The 15,520-nt window shown below is 30.7% G+C and overlaps 1 protein-coding gene across 2 annotated transcripts in view; it reads right to left on the minus strand.

The window, feature by feature from the left end:
* Nucleotides 1–15,520, minus strand: part of LOC129917785 (unconventional myosin-XVIIIa) — a 154,438-nt gene that overhangs the window by 96,193 nt on the left and 42,725 nt on the right. The window lies entirely within an intron of this gene.

Below are 15,520 nucleotides of genomic sequence, written 5' to 3' on the forward strand. Positions count from 1 at the left end.
ATAATCTGAGACTTGATCATGTAACATTGATAGGCAATTTGATATTGAAAGCACGTATCGTGGTTAACCTTTGAAACTTTGAGAACTTCCAATCATTCAAGCCAACTGTCAAACTGGTCAGCTGTCATGCTTTTGACATTTTCTTTTATTTCTCGAAACGTTTTTTCTCGTGCATTATGCTCATATTTAATGAATTTTAAAAGTATAAAAAAACTCATGATAGGAAGTTTAAACGATCTTTTTTCTTACAAACTTAAAGTCAATGAAAGAAACTGAATACATTCCACATTATTTTGGCCATGTTGTACTCGTTTACTTTTTGGTTTGTGAAATGAATGAAATCCACAGTCTTTATCAAAATTTCATTTTTTTTTTTTCTGTGGAATGAAAGACCTAATATATTGCACAATCGTAATATTTACTGATTTTGTAAAAAAAATATAAAATCCACAATTTTTCAAATCACCCTGTTTATGCTACTATTTGACACAATGAAAAAAAGAGCACGTTCCACAAGCATTTCCTAAACTTATAATAGTTTGTCGAAAGAAAAATGAATATATATTTCGTTTTTTTGTATTGCTGGAATATGTTCCACAACCTTTATTAATTGACTTTTTTTTTAAATTTCACAAATAGAAAAAATGTACACTCCACAATCTTTGCCAATTAACTGGAAACTTGATCTTCGTGTTAGAAATGTTTCGTTCCACAAATTTTCTGACTGAGCTTTTTTTGTTTTTTTTTTTTAGAATAGAAAATATGACTATGTTCCACTTTTTTTCCTCTGCTTGATTTTCTTGAAATGAAAAATTACTACGTTACACAAAACAAATACATTCCACAATCTGAATCAATCATTTGTGAAATGATATGTTTTATTCAGCTCTAAGCGAAAAAAAGTTCTATTTGAAATTTTCACTATTGTAAATTTCGAACGAAAAGTTTCCTAAATTTAACATTTTTTTTATGAAATAAAAACCAATTACTTTTTTCTTAAAATTCGGGTAAAATTCACAATAGCTTTTGAAATTTCGGGTGAAAAAATATTTCACGTGAAAAGCAATAGTATTAATTTCAATACAAAAAAAGTTATGGGAGTGTAAAAAACCTACACGGACAAAAATACACAAAATATTAACAACACGTTCCATATTTTTTTTCCTGTGAATTGAAGAATATGTTTTCCAGAAAGAATGACCAGCATCCATATCTTCAAAACATTCCACAGAATATCTTCAAAACATTCCACAGAATGAAAACGTTCCACTAAATAAATATATGTTCCACAATTTTTCTTAATATTTAGTGGAATACATTGTGTTATTTAAAAAAAATTGAGGCGTAAAAAAACGTATTTCTCCAAAGCTTGATTGGCACAAAACTTACTGGGGCACCAGGGACATACAAGATCATGAGAATTGATGTGGAACATGTACTTTTAAGACATTACATGGAAGATGAGAACTTGGCTTTGATGTTCGTTAAATCCGACACTTTTAAATTTGAAAGTAATGTTCTACACAGTATTTTGTTTCACAAGGTTAAAAGCTCTGGCGCCACCAAACTTCAAGGATTTTTCTATACAAAGCTACTTGCCATACCTTCATTAAGCATTAAAATTTTGTTTTGAAAAGAAGAAACATTGAAAACCAGATAACCTCGGACAAGTCTGACATGATTCTTGTAAGTCTTCAAAAAAAAAAGAAAAAAAAAACATCCATCTTGTGCGCGGAAATGTAAACAAAAACTTAAGAATTCTTTACACAAAAAAAGACAAAAAAACGAGAAGCTCACATGGTCAGTTAAAGATATATTCAAGCCTTACCAAATGATACCACCGCCAGATCCGATAGAGAAGTAATAATAATGTTTTTTTTTTTTTTGTCGGCGTTAATTATGACGCAGGCTGACTGTACACAAGTAGAAGTACGCCACGGCTATAAAGACAACAGTCACGATTGGATATCAATTTCATTTTGTGGAACATGAAAAGGTGTCCCATCACTTCTGTCTCTCTCTCAGTCGTCAGCGCGTCACAGTCGAAACTCAGCGCCCTCGCGTATCTTCCTCACTTTTCCTAAGCTCATAGAGTCTGAGAGGAGCTCAAGTGATGTTCTTTTAAATGTGGGCTGGTGAGATACTATCGCACCATCATCATCAACATCATAAAGCTACATCATCGAATGAAATGAAAACGAAACCATAACCTAGGAGACTTTGTAGTCATCGTCGTCGTTGTAGTCATAGTTGTTGTCTCTTGAAAATCTAAAGGTGTTGGTTTATATGTCACTTTATGTTATGGGACTTGCTTTTAAACATGTCCTATACCGAAGCTTAAATAGGAAATCTAATATCAGTTACCAAGATTTACTATAGACACTCTATGACTCGCTCTTTGGTTCTCCTGTCTCCTCTCATCACGACACACTTGAGTGCGTATTTGTATGTCTGTCCTGAGATATTATACGTGTACTTGTCCGAAATGATTGTCAAAGGTGTTCTTGGAGAGCACAATTGATAATTGACCTTGGTCTTAAATTGAAATTCATACCCGACGAGATTGAGTTAGGCATTTTTTTTTGTATCTAGTTTGCATGTGACTTAATGGAAACGACAGCCGATAGAATTGAAGCACACAGGTATAAAAAGAGACTCTGATTGTTTTTTTATGTGGGTTGATGTAGATTAAACAATTTGAAAGATGTATATAGACTTAAGTAGTTTTATAGATAATGCGGCTAAAAAAACATTAGTGATGGATCTCCAATATCGAAATAGAACTACCGGAACCAAAAAAAAATGTACATTTACTCGCAAAGATAAATGCTTGAATGATGATGATAAATTATAATTGAGATGTCAAGTATTTTTTTGGATGAACAATTGAAAAATTGACTTGAAGATTACGGACAAAGAACTTTGAGAAGTCATTAAATTATAAGCTCTTTATACATATATTGAAAAAAAGCAATTAAACGCTTTAAGTATGCAAAAGAACATACTTTGTTTTTTCATCCACGAAATTTCAGAAGCAGATTGTTGATAGGGGTGTGATTAAGAGCGATTTTTAAAGAGCAATGATAGCAGTGAGAAGCATATAAAAACAGCAGCTATTTATAGCTGCTATTTAATCACTCTTTAAATAGCAGTTAACGCCGGAAATTACTCTTTAAATTTCTTCCTGATTTGAAATATTGTTAAAATATGGAGAACAAAATATGTAAATAAAAAGAAAGTAACCATTTTCGATTCTTTTTTTAACAATAAATAACTTGAATGCCTGCACTGAAACAATGGTATTTTAAATTGAACTTCTCTGTTTCGTCATCATCATATAAAAATTTTATTTACATCTTTGCTTTTTTCATTGTTAATCAAACCATTAGATATGAATTATGAAGAACAGAATGCTCCAAAAAAAGCTGTGAAATATTAAATACCCAAGAACTTTTTCTGAAAAAGAGCAGTGAAGTTACAAAGAACAGAGAACAGTTTTACTTACAGTGAAAACTTTAATGATCAATGCTGAACATTTTTACTGTTCTCCCTGCTGACTTGATCGCTTTAAAAAAAAATACAGCAAATTAGGTTGGTTTGGATTTTTGTAAGGGTGAAGACTGAGCAGTGAGCAACAGTGAGCAGTAGGGTGGGTCAAAAAAATCGAAATTCGTTTTTTTGATTTGATTCGCTTTTCAATTTTCCATTTTTACATCAAGCTTCTACTAAAAAAAATATTTTTTTTATTAACTGAATTTTTAGTAAATTTTTTTAACATATTCTTGTAGAAAATTGAACGCTCTAAAAAAAAGGCCTTATACACTTTTTTGAATTATCTAACCGTTTAGTAGATATTTGAGGTCCAAAAATCGAGAAAATCTTTAAAAATTCGTTTTTTGTTCTTAATTTTGTAACAAATTGAAAAATTATAATAATCAAACGCGCATGACATATTCCCGTAGGAAACAGATTGCCCCACAAAAAGGTCTTATTAACTTTTTTTATTAATCTAACCATTTAAAAGATATTCGAGGTCAAAATTAAACAAAAATATAAAAACTTTTTTTACTTTTCAAAATTTTATAATTCACTGAAAAGTCATTAATATTAAATTAGTAAGATGGATTATTGTAGGGGCTTAAATGTTCTATAAAAAAGTCCTTGGCCTCAAATTGGTTGCTTTAACCGTTTAGAAGATATTTTATTTAACCTTTTTTGTAGAGCGTTCAATTTTCTACAAGTTATGTAAAAAAAATTGGCTGAAAATTCAATTAATAAAAAAATTATTTTTTTTTTTTGGTAGAAGCTTGATGTAAAAATGGAAAATTGAAAAGCGGAGGACCTTCCCATTTAGATAAAGAGCTCATATTTGGTGAGTATATTCTAGAGGTGTCTAGCAATCGAGTTTTCGAAGTACCAAATCAAAAAAATGAATTTCCATTTTTTTTTACCCACCCTAGTGAGCAGCTATATTGGAGAGCAATCGCAACTGTTCTCTGCTCAGTGGAAGAGCAGTGATTGAAAGCAGTATCGCAATTGTAGCATCAGCTCTAATTGTGGAACGTGTGGAACGTATTCTTAGAACTAGTAGAGCTTGCTTACAAAAACAGTTTTTGGTCAGGTGATCAACAAGGTTAAGGTAATATGGCTTATTTGAACATTTGTATATTGTTGTTTTGGAATGTTAAGCAACTAAGTCTTTGAAACCTTGTCAACTTTTTTTTGGCTTTGAAATTAACATCCACAAAGTATGAAGAGTCTAGAACACTACCAAAACTTACCTTTACAGGAAGTTTGAAAATTATGTACAATTAATACAAAACACTAACAGGTTATATTGTGAAAAAATTTCCAAAGAGCAAAAAACTCTTATGACACAAATTTGTATCATTTTACTTCTTTGTCGGTTTTATCTATTTATTTCTTTATTTTCCATACAAAAATCATAAACAACGTGAGTCCAATTCGAAGCCAACAACGATTCGATTCTATTTTTAAAAATCTTTTTCAATATTTGCAAAAAGTAAATATTAATTCAGAGTTCCCCAAAGCAAATATAGAATTTATTAAAACTGGAACGGTGTATCTTTACTAAGATAAAAAAGACACTAACAAAAATCTCGAAAAAAAAAATCTCTAACACGCAATTAAAGATTCATTTTTGAAGATCTTTAACAATACAACTTCAAAATAAAAATCGTTACAACTCAAAATAAAAAAATAAATTGAAAAGTTCCTCTTCAATAAAACATCGATTTTATATCTTTTTTATTGTTTTCATTTTCTTTGAACATAAAAAAAAACTAAAAAAAAACAAAAAAGATATTTTATAAGAGGGCGTCTGATACTAAAAAGAGTGAGTGCAGTATCTTAAAAAAAAAAATGGAGAAAAACAAAAACAGAAGTCAATGTTGATGCTCATTATAGTTTAAGTGTAAATTGATTTCATCAACTTCAGAAAAAAAAAAAAAAAACAAACTGTTTGCTATTGATTCATGTAACCTGAAAGTTAAACAATCAAACGCGCAATCAACAGATAATAAAATAATATAGACAATATAATACTCGATTCTATACTGAGCTAGCTGAAGGAGACAAACATCGATCGTCGTCGATCGAAGTGAATAATATGATCTTTATTGACTTTTAAGTTTTTTTTCTTTCTTCATTTTTTTTTTGTTATTGAATCTTTTTTAATTGAAACGTTTACAAATAATTAACGTTCATAAAGCATAAAACCTACAGAGTTGGATATCTTACCTTTATCTACTTGCAATAAAGGTACAACCATAAAGGGAATTTATTGGTTTGTAAAAAAAAAAAATAAAACGTCAATAGTACTAAGGAAAAACGAAAGCTTATTTCTGTACGTGACAGTTTTTACAAGATTTTTATGACAGCACAAAGTCTTAGAAATTTGCTGAATCATCCACACTTGGACCAAAATACAATTTTTTTCAAGCTTTGTCTGTCTGTACGTGACGTTCCTATTTTTATTTTAATCGCTAATTAAGAAAGAGGTTTAGTTTTTTGTCAAAGATGATTGATTCTTCGACAAATGCAATCGATCTATATGAATTTTTTCAAACAAGACAATCTGAAAACATGAACAAAGAAAGGAATATTTGTCTGTACGTGACAGTGAAAAAACTTCTTAGATGGTTTCGACGGCGACTGAAATAACATTTTTTGCACTAAATGGATTTTTTTTAAATATCGACTTTATCAGAACAAAAAAAAAAATAAGAGCAACTTTGTGCAACAAACTCTTGTGCATAACTTCAATTAATAATAATTTTGTATGGATTCCGAATTCCTTGGAAATTTATGTTTCGAAATTAACGGTAATGTATTTTTTTGTTTTACAAAATATATCTGATCATCAGTTTTCTAAAAAAAAAAAAAATGCAATCAATATTTTTGTGGAACTAGTTTTTTCTTCTGTATTTGTGTTTTTAACAAAAAATTATTACTATCTGATTGTCATCAGGTTTATGTCAATTAATATCCAGTTCTTGTGAAATTTTAATGTTTATTCAAACAAATTGAAAAAAATAAATTTATTGTCAATTAATGCAAAACAAAACAGAAGTAACCAGAAAAACCAAAAATAAATTTAAAGTAGGTTATCAGGATCTGATTTAATTTTTTTGGAAAGTTCATGCAAGACAATTTTTAATTGCGCATCATAAAAATTATTTAATTCAATTATATCACAAAAAGACATAAGATGAAGATTAAAAGTAAATTAATTGAAGATTTGTTAAAAAGTTTAAGTCGTAAAAGGTGAGGGTGTGATTTAAAATTGGGAAATCATTATAATTTCAATAATGTGAATACAAGTAAAACATTTAAAGTTAATCTTTATTGAGTAACTATTAAAAAGTACGAATTTTTTGGGAATTAAGTAGAATGCGGATTATCGAACACAACTTTACCAGCCATTCATTGGATTCAACAGTGTCAATTTAGACTTTATTTAGCATCAGGGATATTTCAAATAAATTATATCTTACATCCTTTCAGGTTTGAATTTCGCAGAGGAATCAAACAAGGCAAACTGTCTCCTATGTATTTTTCTTTGAAATAAACGATGTAGCTTATTGAATATCAATTGGACAGATGCTTCGATAAAACAGCGACAACCCTAGGCCGGAACACCGAGAAGCTAAAGAATAGTTAAGGAAAATTCAGTCCAACTCGGGAAAAGCTGGATAATTGGAAAACATCTCCGGAAACTTAATAGGTTCGCACGGACTAGGTTCTCACCTAGGTACTTCAAAAAGTAAGGTATCAGGTAGTGTGCATTCAGTTTTAAAAAGATATTAATCACAAGAGAAGTTAACAACAGCAGAACAAATTTCTGTGCAATAAAATTTTTCATGGTGATGCAGAAATTTTAAGATGGACTTGGAAAGACTTTAGCCTTTAAAATTCGGAAGAAAATAAAAGATTCATCACATTCCTCCTGATGCTTTGATACGTGCTTAGTTTAATTACAGTAGACTCTACTTACAAAGGTAAAAAAATTAGATTACAAAAAATAAATAGAAATTGCAAATGGGTAAAGGTTGGAAAAGGACATTAAATTTTTTTCAAGAAATTTAACACGATTTTACATAGGAGTAATTTCTACAATTACATAACTGAAATCTCATGAACTTAATAAAATCGTGATATTTTCGGTCGCGGCAGATATGCAGGTATTCAAAAATTAATCAAATTTCATCAAACTTTACTGAATTTCGAAAGAATTTCATTTCGGAGGTGTTCAAGAAACTTTTCGAAAATATATTTAAACTTCTTCAGATGTGAAAACTTGTTCCATTTAACTGTCAGTATCAGCAAAAATAATTTTTCTAACCCTTTTCAAAATTATTGTTTAAGCTCAAGTTCAATTAGACCTAAATTTTTACCTTGAATGTACATTTCAATAATATCTAAAATGCTTTATAATTCATTACAAAAGGGCTAAAGAGAAAAAAAGTAAACAAAATACACTTCAAAACTATACAGTAAAACACCCATAATCGCAGTCATTCATCTTTTCATTCATTATGTTCCACAATGATAAATAATCATTGTTTGACATAAAATGTAATAAAATTAACAAAAAATCACTAACAATAAACCATAAAAAAACCACAAAAAATATGCAATTTGTCACATAAAACAAAAAATCATTTAAATACAAATTTAAACTTTTTTTTTACCGTGACACTGTTTTTATGTGTTTGTTTTATTTTTTTAGGTTTATTACCACTTAAAAAAATATTTATCGAATTTTTTTTCACAAAAAAATTCGGATATAAAAAAATATTTATCGATTTAAAATTTAAATTCGCGCGATCGCGAATCACACACTTAAATCCGGCGATACAGTGTATTAAGCTTCCACGCTCTGCTATTCAATTTGTGATAAATGGTTTTCATTTCGCGCACGACACAAGCGTTACAAGCATATAATATAAGATTGAGAGTTCCACGTTCTTCACCCGCACAATTCGCAACAACAATAAAATAAAATCAAAACAAAAAAACGACACCCGATCGAGTGATTTACGATGAGAGTTATCTGTAAAAGATACAAAAGTATCTAACAGCAAAGCTTTATGATATTCCTGCCTTGCACAGACACTTAAGGCTTGAAAACTATTCACAACTCATCGACAACAACATCGAATGCAATGGCAAACGAATGATCTACGAGAAGAATTCTTGCTGTGGAGCAAAAGATACCAAAGTATCTATAACAATATTTTAATGTTTATTAAGTGTATCTATGATCAATGTGCTTGTACTCGACAAACAACGAACGAAACGAAACGATCTTCAGCGAGACTCTAAGCGCACTGAATACGACCAAATTGGAGTTTGGAGTACGTACCCAACCCATATCGCAAGTCGCAACTATGATATCCCCAATCCCACTATATGAAAGATACAAAATTTGTATATACACATCTGTGCATTGTGCGAGGCAACAATCCCCCGCTGTTTTTGGGTCTAGTTTGGAGTGATTTTTTTTTCTCGCGCAAAGGTATATTGCTCCAATGCTAGTGCAATGAGTGTAAATTTTGAGTGGAAAATAATTCCACTCATAACTTCTTTGCATTTGAGTGGCAAAATTTCAAATAAATTATCTTTTGACTTTTGATTATAAATCAAACTCAAGTTTTTGAGTGGAAATTACGAATTTTTGAGTGAAAGTAAAAACTCAAAACAAAATACAAATCGAAACTACAAACGAAAAAAAAAAAAAAAAAAAAATTCATTAACAAACATTTTAATCAATGAAATTATTCCGATTGCGTGCTTTTTTGTTGGTTGTTTGATTATTTGCCATGTAGTTCATTTTATTTGTATTTTTTCTTATTAGGTTTTTCTTCGTAAAGCAGTTTTCATTCATATTCATTACGCGTTGTTTGAATTAAAATTAAAATAAAAAAAAAAATATCAACAACAACAACAAAAATTACTTAGAAAAAATGAATTATTTACAAGACATAATGCCTAATGACTTCATAGACAACAAGCTATTAAACTTTATAGGTTTAGGTATAGGTTTTGGTTAGATATGTATGCTTTGTAGGTATAGGTTCACAGATTTCTATACGAAACTAGATCCTAGGCCTAAAGTTATTTTTATAGCTTAAACTAATCAAGAAATCAGTGGTTTTGGTGATCTTAAATTAATTTGCTTACTAATATGTTTTTTTTTATTATTTGTAAACGTGCTCCGGAAATTCCAATTAACAGAAATTGGAGAAGATAATTTTCCGGTTTTAAAAAGTCTGGTATAAAATTTATATAAACAATACAGAATCATAGATCGAAACCCATTTTTTCAAGCTATAATATGTATAAAAATTAATTGAGTTAGCTTCTTGTATTTTAAACTCTTTAAAGGCTTTCAAATTCTCCAAAGACTAGCACAATTTTTGTCTTCAGCAAAATGTAATATATTTTTCAACATGAATCTTAAAAAAATGAGCATCAAAAAAATATGTAGAGTTGGTTTTATATATCTCAGCATTCCAAAATACACATAAAACACGCACAACATAGTTCCATTATTCCAAAATAAAAATAAGCTATGAAATATAACTTTTCATTTCTGGTGAAAAAAAAAAACAATTTTTCAAGCAAAATTTAACCTAATTCTATATATAGGTTCATAAATCGCAAAATCCCTATGGCATAACCCAATATTTTTTTATAAAAACGATTACACATTTTTTTAGGTTAGTAATAAAATATTTTAAAATAAAGTGTCATATTTAGATTGCATGAATCTAAGTTTTGTAGAGATACAAAAATACAAAATATAGTACGTAGGGTAGGATGGTATAAGAGTGCGCGGTTGATAAGAGTGCGCAAGGCCATTTTCTACGGTTTGAAAGGGAATATAAGACTGAATGCACTTATTTTGGAAAGATCTAAATGAGTTTGATCTGCTGTCAAAATTTCATGCAAATGTGTTTGTAAACAGAGGTGCTAGTTACGTTTAAGTTTTTTAGCACTTTTTTTTCCAATTTTTCTTGCCAAACAAATTAAATTTTCCGCTTAACAACAAAAAATAACAATAAACAAAGTATGGGACATTGAAAAGTCGACAAAAAGAAACATTTAAGGAACACGTACGATTGGTCATAAAGTGCATTGTGAAATATATATATATTCTTCGATTACATGTCTGAGCGTGTAAGAGTGCGCACCATGATGATGTATAAGAGTGCGCGGGTTATAAGAGCAGTAAATGCTATCCAAGGCTTCAAAATAACTGGCATTTGTCCATATACCAGCAAACAGCAGCTAGAAAAAGCAATTCCAACCAAAAAGAAACCAAATAAAAGTTTTACAAAAAACAAGCGAATGAGAGTAACTAGGAAATATTGAAATTTTCTCGGAACCATTAATCGAAGACTAAATTGATTGTTCCTCATGCAAGGAGTGATGGGTTGAAAAATACTCTGTTTATTTAAAGATAGGCAATTTTATTTGCGACTTTTGTGCGAACTTACACCTGTGCACAGCTGCGCACTCTTACAAACTAAGCCGCGCACTCTTACACAATAGGATGTATAAGAGTGCGCAAATTTCCTAATGTGGTATTTTGTATATAACTTTTGAATTAATACATTTTTGTTACCAGTTTTAAGTTTTTTTCGTTGCTTTGATTATAAACTAAAAACTATATATAAAAAAAGTAGTTAAATTCTTTTTGTTATTGTTTTATTTGGTATTTTGTCTAAAATGCGCACTCTTATACCACCTTACCCTATACGCCACAGTGCACGTAGATAACGTGCAAATTATGTGAATTACAACTTTGGCTTAGGTGGCAACACATCCAAACCGAAATAAAATAAATAACCAATAATCGCACCATTTTTTGAATATGAATAAATAAATGAAAAAAAAAATTCTTTAAATAAGAATACAAAATTTAAAAATAAATTAAGCTTTTTTTTTAACTATGAAAAACGAAAAAAAAATATACAGCTTCACATAAAAAAATATAAATAAGGGAACTCTCAGTTGAACCATTCAAAAAAATAAGCTTGGTGGTTTTTCTAACCCTTCGTTGGAGATCCTGACATTTACTCGGTGTCAATAACACAAAAAAACGAAAAACCCTCAATCAAAAGACATCAAATAAATTGACATTAATTTTATAACTTACAAGTTGCAACAAAAAAAAAAAAATGATTGCATCCTTTTTGGAACAAAGCCACATTATCCGTGTAAATACTGGGCTGGGCTGGGGCTGTTCAAATCGTAACGATACCACCCAACCAGTCTTGTGCTTGTCATAAAATTAAAAATTGTGCACGATGCAAATTTATATCAAGTCAATCTTAATTAATATGCGTGTGTCCAGTTGCGTTACAAGCACAGCAGCAGCGACCACACTAAACAACATGCCCACAAGTTCACATATACAACGGACCATTCAGCCCAGTTGCAATGAGTGAGAAATGAATTTTCGATTGGCGTATTATTACGACATATCAGAGCGAGTAAAAGATTACGCTTTTTTATTATTTAAACATTCATATTATGCCGCATTTAATAATTCCGCATATGTAACGCAATGAGTCTTGGCTCGTCGTCGTCGGTCCGTCAGATTCGAACTCATTGAACCCGAACGTGATGTTTTTTATTTCGTTTCGTTTTCTTTTAAAATTAGTTCAAATCTACACGGGACAACAAAGTTTTTATCTGTATTCTTTATATGCGCGAATAGCGGCAAGCGGCAGCTATAACACGGGATGGGATTCGTTCTTTGGTGATGCATGTAAACAAGCTATAATTATGTGAGTGTGTTTCCTAACAATGACTCTATTTAGGTTCTTGGGTAATAGTTACTTCACTGAGCATTGAGCAGAGCATAGAGCATTGCTTTCGTTGTGTAGTCATCGTCGTCCACCTCCAATCAAGAAAGACATGAAAAAACTATGTAAACAGAACTACGCTGTCCAACTTAGTGTGTCTATCCCAGAAAGAAGGAGATAGATTGACAGACAGGAAGTTTAATCAAGCATTTTGTGTTAGGTTCTGCGTGCGGTGGTGGTTAGTTGGTTGTGTCTCTTGTCTGTGGTAGCTGGGGCAATAATTGTGGGAAAACAATTCATGTAATAATTATAAACGCTATTCATAGCCAATGAACATTGCACGTAGCTATAAACGTCAATCGGTTTTGTTCCCGAACGTCTTGACCCGAGCCCCAGGCGACCGACTCTCGACGTCAAGCGGCGGGCGGACGCACAAAATCTAATTCTAATTCACCAACACCACAACGCAAACATATTGTACTATTATTACTTTATTAGTTTTGTAGTTGGGATGACAGCAAGTTTACTAAACGGTGGTTTGTTGCGGTTGAATAGCGTGTTGCACATACAAATTGTGTATGAACTCAATTTTCTTTTTTTTTTTTTTTTCAAAAAACTATGGACGACATATTTTGTCGAGAGGAAAAGGGGGAATCAAATTGGGATTGTTTTGATTATATGTATTTTATTTACAAACACGTCCAAAATTATATTTCGTTCGGACTTATGTAGACGTTGTCAGACCTCCCAAACACCAATTCTCAATTAACAGGTGGCGAACTACGCTTTTATGCATCTTAAGTGTGGTTTATATGAAGCTCTCCTGAATTTAACTAAAAAACCTCGTTAGCTTTATATCACAAAAGTTAAGTTCCAGCATCGGGTACTAAGTTTATAGGTTTTGTTAGATTAGATTTAGTCCCGTTGCATTACGTAAATTATCAACTAACTTATGTTTTGTCATGAATTAATGTTTGTGCATGTAAAACGTTATGTTACAATTCATCGCATTATTGAATTGTGTTTACGTAACGTAACATTATGATTCTACGTTACGTTACCTTAATTTACGGCACGTTACGTTACTTAATTATAAAGAAAAAAAGGGCAAATGCAATTAAAATCATTCTAATGCTAGATTCAAATTTAGAAGATCAAATACCATAAATTTGAAAAAAATAATTTGGTTTCTATGGAAAAATATTTCTCGTTGTTAAAATCGATTTTTTTTTAAATTTATCTCAATATTTTCTACATAGTCTTAATAAAAAGGTTTTAATCTAAATAATGGCATTCCAATCTTTTCAAAAATCAAAAATTTTTTTGGTAACTTTTTTGATTGAAAAATAGGCTATTTATTTTTTTCAAATTAAATTCTCAATATTTTCGAGGTTATATAGATAATATGGTTTGAGTAAAAGTCGAGACCTTTTTATTATCTACAACTTTTGGATTCAACTTTTTTCGATAGGAGGTGTACTTTTGACAGAAATCGTGAGAAACCAAGATTTTTGACACCCACCCCAATTTTCGACCGCCCACCTCCTTTCCCCCAATTTGTTTGTGGACAATTTATTTTTCCCCTTTCATATACCATTTATTATAAAATTTTCCACCACCCTTATGCTGCTAATAATTTTTTCAACTTTTGCCTCTGAAAACCGGATTGGGCACTGGGGGCTGTTTCTCGACAAGCTACATCAGCTACATTTACTACATCGCAACCCCTTAAAACTAAAAGTAAAGCTCCATTTAATATTTGGAAATATTGTTTGTGGTGGGAATATTTCAAAAACACTAAAATTTTATCCGAGAGGCCCGATGGGACGGAGATATTGAAGATTGAAGTCGTTGATGTAGCTGATGTAGTTGATGTAGCTCATCGAGAAATAGGCCCCTGGTCTAATTATGTTTTGATTTTGTTTCGAGCTGTTTGGGTTTTTTAATTGCTAAATCTTTCACCGTTACAAGTTAAAGATATCATTTCAAGGTCTCCAGAAACTAAACCCATCACTCCTGTCTTGCATGCAACTGATTGATTTACGACTATTGCTGTATATGAAATTAAAACAATATGTTTAAGGAATTTCGCACTAGACTATACAATATATTTCAACTAACGCCAGTCCCAGCAGCAGCACTTGCAAACACGCAAACCAAACCCAAAACAAAACAAACGCCTATCCCAGAATTACATTTCAAACGACATCAGACTTATACTTTAGGTACCTACTACCACCTGTGGGTGTTGTAACTTGTAACAACACATTGTCATTGTCAGTTTTTTTGTAACATTACTTGTTATAATGGAAAGGTATTGGATTTGAAAAAAAAATGTATGATTAGAGTTTCGAAAATTCTATTTGGGTTTATTGAATGAAAGCTCGAAGTAATATTTAATCGGGAAGGACTCCAAATCGAAAAATACCAGTAAATTTGTATCATTTCTACTCTAACGTTGACGTCGGGAAATTTATCCGAAAAATTAACAAAATTTCGAGAAATTTTTTAACCAAAAACAAGTTTTTTCAATCAAAAACGAGTTTTTTCAACTATAATCAAGTTTTTTCAACGAAAAATGAGTTTTTTTTTATCAGAAGTGGGATTGCTTCAAAACTGGGTAAAAATATTGATAAGTGCTAAAAGTTAAGAAACTATAAAATATATTAACCACTTTTTAGGAAATATTTGTATTCGACTCTTTTCCGACATTTTCAAGCAAGAAAATACAACTTAGTCAATTATACTTCGTGTCTTGATATTTTCCATCATTTTGTACTACCTATTGGAAGTTAAGAGAAAAAAAAAACATTACCACCTACACACTGAATTCCCAATCTGCGATCAATTGAGACACATGAAATTCCTCAACCTCAATTTTGTTTGTGTCTTATTTCTATTGTCTTTAAGTTTTTTTTGAATATTAAACCGCACTTGTGTATACTTCTAGTTATACAAAACTATTGAACCTGCAACAAGCTTTTGCTGGATTGCATGTTTTGTAAGGTATTTTATTCGCAACTTGACTGATTCTTGTTAGCACCTACTACCACAAAAATAGAAAACGAAAAAAAAATTGATTTAACTCCTTTTGCCAAAAAGGCTAGGCAAAGATTGATGGAAAATTTACAAAGAATATAAAAATATTGTGATCTGGGTGTTGACATTTTAAAAAATTGATT

This window comes from Episyrphus balteatus, chromosome 4, assembly GCF_945859705.1.
Source record: "Episyrphus balteatus chromosome 4, idEpiBalt1.1, whole genome shotgun sequence".
Taxonomy (NCBI): domain Eukaryota; kingdom Metazoa; phylum Arthropoda; class Insecta; order Diptera; family Syrphidae; genus Episyrphus; species Episyrphus balteatus.